Here is an 8,774-nt window from a genome sequence, read left to right on the forward strand (position 1 = left end):
GAAGAAAGGAGGGAAGTAGGAGGGAGAGAGGGGAGAAGGAGGGAAAGAGGGAAGGAAGGGAGAAAAAAAGCATTTATTAAGCTCCTACTAGGTGCCACGCACTGTATTAAAGACCTGGAAATACAAATAGGAGCCAAAAAAACCCCAAATCATTCCCTGCCCTTACATTCTAATGACTGAAGACAGTCCACAAAAAGGGAGCTGAAAAGGGGGGAGGAGGAAAAAGAGAGATGTGCCTGTTATCTGGGCTTGGTTTTGAAGTCAAGAACAGCCTTAAGAGGAGAAGAAAGGCAGGCCAACCTGACCCTTCCACAAAATGGAAGCTGGAGAAGGAACTCACCAGTGGGAGAAGGGAGAAGACCAGGACTGTTCTGGCTTGAGCAGGGGAAAGGGCTGGCAGGCTGCTTCAGGGTGATCAGGCTCTAGGCACCAAAAGAAGTTCCAGGACAAAACAGCAGGAGAGGAGGCCTAGTTATGAAGCCCAACAAGTCAGGAATAGGGCTGGGACTCCTGAGAAGAAGCCTTTCCTGATCCTTCTTCATGCTTGTGCCTGAGATCACCGGCGAGTTCTCTTGGGATTGTCTCCTGCCTTTCTTTGTATTTCCAGTTCTTAGCACAAAGCCTGGCACACAAGAGGACCCTGTTGACTGACTTAGTCAAGTGATTTATAAATCATATTTAATCCTCACGCCCAGTATCTAGTCTATTGTTCTGCTCTAGTTAGAATGGTCTACCATTCAGGCCATAAGTACACCTCCTGCTTTCTCACCTCCTACCTTGGTTCACACTTCCTTCTTCCTAGGAAGATAGCCCCCCACCCCAACCCCCATCTCATTATAATTCAACCTATTTCTCAAGGTCCAATTCCTCCAAGAAGTCTTTCCTGATGAACTGAGTCAGAAATAATTTCTACTTTCTCTATGCTCCCATAGAGGTCAGTCAGTGAGTCAAGAAGCATATATTTGATAATATTTACTATGTACACAAAGTAAAGCAAAAAAAAAAATTTCCTGACCTTAAGAAGCACAAATTCTAATTGGAGAGACAGCTTGTAAATAAATAAACATATACTAGATATTTACAGAATAGCCGGAAGACAATTTGAGAGGGGAAGACAGGGGAACAGGACTGGGGTAAGTCCTTGCACAAGGGCAAGTTTGAGATGAATCTTGAAGAAAACCATGGAAATGGGAGAGGAAGAGAAGAGGAGGGAGAACATTCTGGGCATGGGGAACTCACCAATGTACATACACTAAGGAAGATGCGGTGTAATGTGCAGGTAACTGCAAATAGGCCCAAATAGGTGGCGCATAGAGGGAGGGGAGCAAGACATAAGAGGAAAGAGAAAGTTGGTTGGTTGGTTGTTGTCCTTGGTCCAGAAGGGAGAAACAAAATGATGTCACTATGTTAGAGTCAAGTTACAGTATGTCTGACTGTGGCTGATTAGACCAATGCAAACTCAGAAACCTCTACCACAGGTTGGGCATAAATAGGGCAAATTGAGAGAATCCACCCCAAATGGTCACATGGCCTATTCAGCCAATTTGTAATGGGAAAATAGGAAGTGGCCAAGTCACAAAGGATCCCATGTGCTAAAGAGTGGACTTGGAGAGTTCATCCTGGAGGTATTAGGGGATGGCCGAAGCAGACTGAATGGGAGGGTAAGTATGTGTGTGTGTGTGTGTGTGTGTGTGTGTGTGTGTGAGTGTGTGTGTGAGAGAGAGAGAGAGAGAGAGAGAGAGAGAGAGAGAGAGAGAGAGAGACATGCTCAGACAGATCCAGGGCTCATCCCTCTCTCATGCCTCTGATTCTGAGACATCCTGCCGTGCATTCCTTTGGATGGGTGTAGCAGCAAGCACCCCAGTGTCCCCAGGGTGCCTGCTCACACAGGTTCTTGGATCTGCTTTGTTAAAGGAAAGCAACTCAAAATGGGTTAACAAGCTTACTTTAATCAGTCAGACATATATCGTTTACCTTGTTCAGGAGAAAAGGTCAGCACCCTGAACCTCAAAGTATACAGGCATAATTATCAAGACAGAAACATCAAATAGACAGATTTCCAAACTGTCCAACCATTACATCCATACCCAGTCAACATCTGGGTTTACACATTCTGGGTTTTTCAAAGCCGGGGGACTCTCAACAACGGCTTCCCAGAATTCAGATCAAATCACAGAATACTTCTCAAAGTGAGTCCCAAAAACAAAGCTACACATCAGGGCTTATATAGCCTTCTCCTGGCTCAGAGAATGTAACAACCTTATTGACCCACTGGCCAATCAAAAAGTATCTACTGAAAAACAAGCCTCCCTCCCCAGGCTTCTGGTGCACTTTAGCCTAGGGGCAGGGAAGATCTTTAAAATTTACATTCGCATTACAATGGGGGACTTGTTTCTCTCCCCCAGGGGACTAGAAACTTAAGCACAGGATAAGACATTTCTCTGCAGCCTCCATAGCACTCAGGACACTCTTGCCTGCCAGCTCAGGGGCTCGATAAATATGTGCTCTATGAATGTATAAATGAATATAATTGGATTTGAGAAGTGCTGACACAGAGTTAAAGAATGATCAGAGGCAGGATCCAGCTACAGCATCAAGTACTTTCTTGTTGCTTTTAATCGCTGAATTTAATCAAACAAGTCATTATTTAGAAAAAAAACAACAGGCTTATTTTTTTAATTGTTGCTTGAGTAAATTCAATTATGTTTGGGGGTCTCATTGTATGTAAGAAGACAACTGTAAAGTAACAACTGTAAAGTAATTAGAGAAAACTACCTGGAGAAGATTTCTAGCCCTGATTCAAAATACTGGGGAAACACAACAGATACTTTCCCTATGTGTTCGCCAGTTCTGCTGAACTTTGCCCACTCTTTTAATTCTTTGTTTCAGGGCATGGCTTTCTGGGAGGAAGGAGGGGAAGCGATACCTTAATGATATGAAACCAAACTATAATAATAAATTAAAAAATAACTACTAAAATTTCTATTGGGATTTGAAAAGTTCTATATACATTTTCTTCATTGAGTCTGTTTTTGTTGTTTAGTCATTTCAATCATGGCCAACTCTGTGACCCCATTTGCGGTTTTCTGGGCAAAGATACTGGAGGGGTTTGCCATTTCTTTCTCCAACTCATTTTACACATGAGGAAACTGAGGCAAACAGGGTAAAGTGACTTGCCCAGGGTCACACAACTAATAATTGTTTGAGATTTGAACTCAGGAAGATGAGTCTTCCTGACTCCAGGATTGATGTTCTGTGCACTATGGCGCCACCTAGCTGCCTTCATGAATTAAGTCCATCTTACAGAAAAGGAAGCTGAGACCTAGAGAATTTAAGCTAAGTGCCCAATGTGGCAGAGTGGACAAAAGGTACTTGGAGGCACAGAACCTAATGTCTGTCACTTACAACTCATGTGACTTGAGGACCAGACACTTAACCTTTCTGGGTCTCAACTTCTTCAGCAGTAAAATGTGGGGGCTGGACTGAATGGCTATGGTCTAGGTCCACTGCAGGTGTAGACATATGGTCCTAGGGTCGCATTGCTCTGAAGTATGACAGTTGGGATTTTAACTGTGTTCTTCCTGAGTCCTAGTCTAACACCCAAACTCCTCTCTCAACCTTTCTCCCATGCGATGTTTCATCTCAGGTCCCTGTACTTTTGATTTGGCTGTGCCCTGTGCCTGCAATGTTTCTTCTCCCTTTCTCCCTCCCTTCCCCCTTCATCTCTCCCACCCCTTTCCTTCCCCCCTCCCTTTGAATTCCTGGCTTACATTACTTCACCTACCTCATAATCAGCTTCCTCATCTGTAAAATGAAAAGATTGTACCCAACTGTCTCTAAGTTCCTTTCCAGCTCTCAATCAATGAAAGCCATGACTCAGTCTGGATGCCTTTGAGGAGCTTTCATTACCAATCACCAGGCTGCTTTTTAGAGCTATTGCCAGGAAAGGGTGCTTCTCCCCAGGTTAAGAGGGATCTCCATTTGACCCAAGGCAGCTGTTTTCATCTAGGCTCACATTAGGAAGGCCTCAGCCCCAGGGAGTCATCATTTCTATGATGAGGAACTATCTTTAAATTCTACAGGACAGACCTCATACCTCTTCAGGGAACCCTGATTCTTTCTTTCTTTCTTTTTTGCTTTTTAGAGGGCAATTGGAGTCAAGTGACTTGCCCAAGGTCACATGGCTAGTAAGTGTGTCAACTGTCTGAGGCCAGATTTGTATGTATATGCTTCTCCTGATAGATACAATGCAATCTCTTTGAGGAGAAAGACTGTTTTTGTTTTTGTCTCTTTTCCCAATGCCTGGCCCTGTCCTGGCTCCTGGTAGGTATTTAATACATGCTGGTAGAGTGACTGATTTTTCCTTTTCTCCTACAAGAATGAGACTGACATCAGACTATCCAGTCTCCTTCATATAGAATTATTGGGGGAAAACACTAGCCTCTCGCAGTTAATCTCCAAGCTGGCAGCTGCATCTGGGCCCCCTCCTCATGTCTTTTCCAGAATTGCCAATGAAGATGGCAGTCCTGAATTCAGCAGCAGGGGGACCTCCCTGTTTGAAAGAATCATGGTGGGGGTAGTTAGATGGCACAGTGAGTAGAGCACTGGCCCTGGAGTCAGGAGGACCTAGGTTTGGATTCGGCTTCAGCCACTTGACATACACACACACACACAAAATTAGCCATATGACCTTGGGCAAGTCAGTTAATCCCAATTGTCCTACCCCCCCCCCCAAAAAAGAAAAAAAAAAAAAAAGAAAAAGAATGTTTCAAATACTTTGGGGGCTGCTAGATGGCGCAGTGAATAGAGCACCAGCCCTGGAGTCAGGAGGACCTGGGTTTGGATCCGGCCTCAGACATTTAACACAAGATAGATGTCCATCCATTCATCCATCCATCCATCTACTTACCTATTTATTCATCTATCTACCTGTCTACCTATTACCTATCTATTTATTTATCCATCCCTGTATTCATCCATCATCTATTTCTTTAAATATCTATCTACCTACCTAACTATCCACTCATCATCCATCTATGTATCTAAATAATAGTATACAAAAACATAAGTGATGTAAGCATTTTAGGTAAGGGGAAGGATAAGCTACTGGGGGCATCCAAGAGAGGCCAAGGTAGAAGACAGATCATTATCTGAACCTTAAAAGAAATTAGTTTAATTCAATATTTAAGAAATTAGTAAACAGAGTAGCAGCAGGAAGTCTTGAGAATACAAACAGCAGCATGATTTGAGAAAAAGAATACTCAATTTGAAATGAAAGGACCAAGATTTTAATCTTGGCTTTAATGCTACCTGGGTGGGACAGATCTTTTTAACCTCTCTGGATCTCCATTTCTTTGTCTATAAAGTGAAGATGATCTCTAAGGCCCCTTATTTCTCTATATCCTATAATCCTAGGTAATTGAAAATGAATGAAAGATACCCACTCAACCAAAAATGGAGAGGTGGTGCTAGATTTTTGTCAATGAGCTTCTGGCAGGCCAATGGCATTCTTATGTAATCTCTCTATGAGTAAATGCTTCCACATTCCAAGGGCAGGAGGAAAGAAAGCTTTTATAAAGATGACAATAGTTGTGTTCTTTACCTAGAGAAAAGAAGAAACCAACCTGAAATGCAACTCTTTCCCTACAGTTACAAGGGATAGGTCCTTTTACTATCTGTCTTTGAATTTGTATCCCCATTAGCTAACATGGTGTTTGATAAACTCTTATCAATCAATCAGTGTCCTTGTGAGTACTGTGGATGCATTGATAAGGGCAATGAAAACATGCGCCATGAATTCAGTTGTGTGGTGTCATTTAATTGAACTCAGTGAAGAAGATCCCTTTGCTTATGGGCTTGGGTTCCTCGTCTGCCCAGTATTTTTGTTTTTCATTTGTTTTAGTTTTGTCTGATTTTTTGTGACCCATTTTGGATTTTCTTGGCAGAGATATTGTAGTGATTTGCCATTTCCTTCTCCAATTCATTTTACAGATGAGGAAACTGAGACAAACAAGGCTAAGTGACTTGCCCAGTTTCACACAGCTAGTAAGTATCTGAGGCCAGATTTGAACTCAGGTCTTCCTGATTCCAGGTCTGGCACTCTATCCACTTTGCACATTATATAGTTTTGGAGATTTGTTTGGGGCCACCAAGAAGTCATAGTGATGAGGGATAGCTCCCTCTAGGTTCAGCATGAACTCTGATCTTCTCTAAGACCTTTACAACTAGAAGGGGTCTTAGAGGTCTCTGAGTCTCATAGCCTCATTTTACATATGGGTAAACTGAGATCCAGAAGTGACTCACAGTGTGAGTCAAGGTCTGAGGCAGGATTGGACTCAGGTCTTCTTGGTTCTGGGCCCAGTGTTCTACCAAGCATGTAATACTGCTTTCTGAGGTTAAGGTTAAGTAACTGTACATGTAGAGTGAGTGAAATCATCGTGGCTTCATTTCTGTCTATAGCAACAGTATGTAATCTGAGAAGAGTGGAGAAAATGGGGGCTGAAGGCCTTCTACAATCCTACATCTCTAAACACACCCACTGCTCCCTGTTAGGGGTTTCATTTCTGAAAACCTGGCTCCCACAGTCCTTTACATAGTAGTGATTCAAAGGAGAGGTTCAGAGAGTCCTGCTAGGACAAGGTTGTCAGTGACCTTGGGATGGTCATTACTGCCTAGTCCCTTGCTGTAGTTGGTAAGGAAGAGCTAAGGCCGCTTATAGTAAAACCCAATGTTTAATTGTTTTCTTTCTAGGGACACACACAATCCAGAGGAACATACACATATGTGTGTATACACATCTATAGACACTGTATGCCTCTTCCCTGCCTCTGTGTATAGACGTATGTCTACACACACACACACACACACACTCTTCTAGTGCAAATGGCCAATCGACTCAGATTTAAGAGCATTTATCAGCCCGTTTTTCCTTGTAAGTGACTGTGCTAAGGACAGAAAGAGAAAAGAAAACAAACAAATCAATGGAACCAGTCTTTGTTGTCCTTACATTCTAAAGGATGTGGAGGTCAGCCCACTGGTTGAGATACCCTATCCTTCCCTCACCCCCCTGGTCTTGACCCCTTCTAGCTCAATCTATTATTCACATAGATTCAGAGCAGGGAGGGACCTCAGAGGTCATTTGGTCCAACTCCCTCTAAAATGAGAAATCAGGGGACTTGTTCTCAGAGAGGGGAGGTTCCTCATCCAAGGCTACCCAGGTAGTATATATCAGAGACAGGATTTGAACTCAGGGGCTCTGAGTCTACAGCCAGAACTCCTCTCAGTATAGGTCATCTAGTCCAGCTCCTCATTTTACAGATGAGGAAACTGAGACCCAGAGAAGGAAAGAGACTCATCCAAAGTCACATAGGTAGGAAGCATATGTGGTCAGATTTGAACTTAGTCCTTCTGATTTCGTGTTCAGCACTGACTTTCGAAGAGTGGGTTATTTCACACTCCCAGACTGAGGATTGTGGAGGCTTGGCTGCCTACAGAGGCTGAAATTTGAATCCCGTCAAAATAAGCTGTACAGAATAATTCAAGAATTTAACAGCTACTTCAAGACGATATCTTATCAGGCTGGGCTTGGAATACAATTTGTCATTTCTCCAAATCCGGTTCCATTAACAGCAACTTTCCAAATGGGCAAAGCTGTTATAACAGCCAGGGGTAAGGGAGAAGGCTGTGTGTCCTGGATGTTGGGGCTGCATTTCTCCAGAAGTGAAAGCTGCCTTCTGGGGCCATTAGGTAAGCAAGTGTTAGATCTGTATGTGGGGAATTCAGAGGGACATCCACACAAATTGAATTGCAAAGGGCCAGGAGAATATCAGACAGACTAAGAATGGGCTGATTTACAAACTGCTGTGTGGGAATACCAAGGATCCAGCCTGAGGGATGAAGGCAAAGATATTGGAAATGTCTCCGGCAGGAGAAGCGGCTTTTGCAGCAGCCAGACAAGATGCTAATTTTCCCTCCCAGGCTTTGTGAGCTGATCTACGCTAAGGATGCCGAGGAAGGAAGTCTTGTTTATCATCATCCCTCCTGACCCGCTCACTCAGTGGTGTTGAACCTCATCCATGAAGCCAATGGTAATGCAATAGCTCTGTGTACCACCTGGTTAGCTCCGCAGGTTAAGGCAATGTGTGATGGAGGTCAAGGCTGTAAGCTCAGTGTTGAATGAATGAGTGAATTAGTGAATGAATGAATGAGTGAGTGAGTGAAGGAGCTGAGAAACCTGTGCCACTCTATCATTAGTGGGCTGTGGCCCCAAACTCAGATTCCAATACAGTCTCTACTCCTACCTGGCTGTATGACCTTGAGCTAGAGGCAGTGAGTGCTCAGATAGGGACATAGACTTGTGATTGGTCACCCTGTTTCAAGTTTCTACACCCTCCTGGTCACCCTCCACTCAGATACCAAACTGTTTAATAAATGTGGGCTGAGTTACAAGGCTGGCCTTCGAATCAGCCCTGGGTTCAAATCCCACCTTTAACACAGATTGGCTGGGTGACCTTGGAAAAGTCACTCTCTAAGAAAAAAAAAAAACTATAGAAAGAGTTTTGGTAGAGGGAGTCCCTGCCTGAGAGCTGCCTCTGTTGGTAAACTCATCCTTTGGGTAACCAAGACAAAATAACCTTAGACAGGTCATTGCTTTCTTTGGCATCCAGTTTCACCATCTGTAAAATGGGTAGGGGGGGTGGATGATGATTTTTAAGGCACCTTTCAGCTTTGATTTCAGAATAATGATTTCAGAATAATTGTTCTATTTATACTTC

The sequence above is a fragment of the Petaurus breviceps genome, unplaced genomic scaffold (assembly GCF_028583685.1).
Source record: "Petaurus breviceps papuanus isolate PSGF00001 unplaced genomic scaffold, PetGlider_PUasm1.0 186, whole genome shotgun sequence".
NCBI lineage: Eukaryota > Metazoa > Chordata > Mammalia > Diprotodontia > Petauridae > Petaurus > Petaurus breviceps.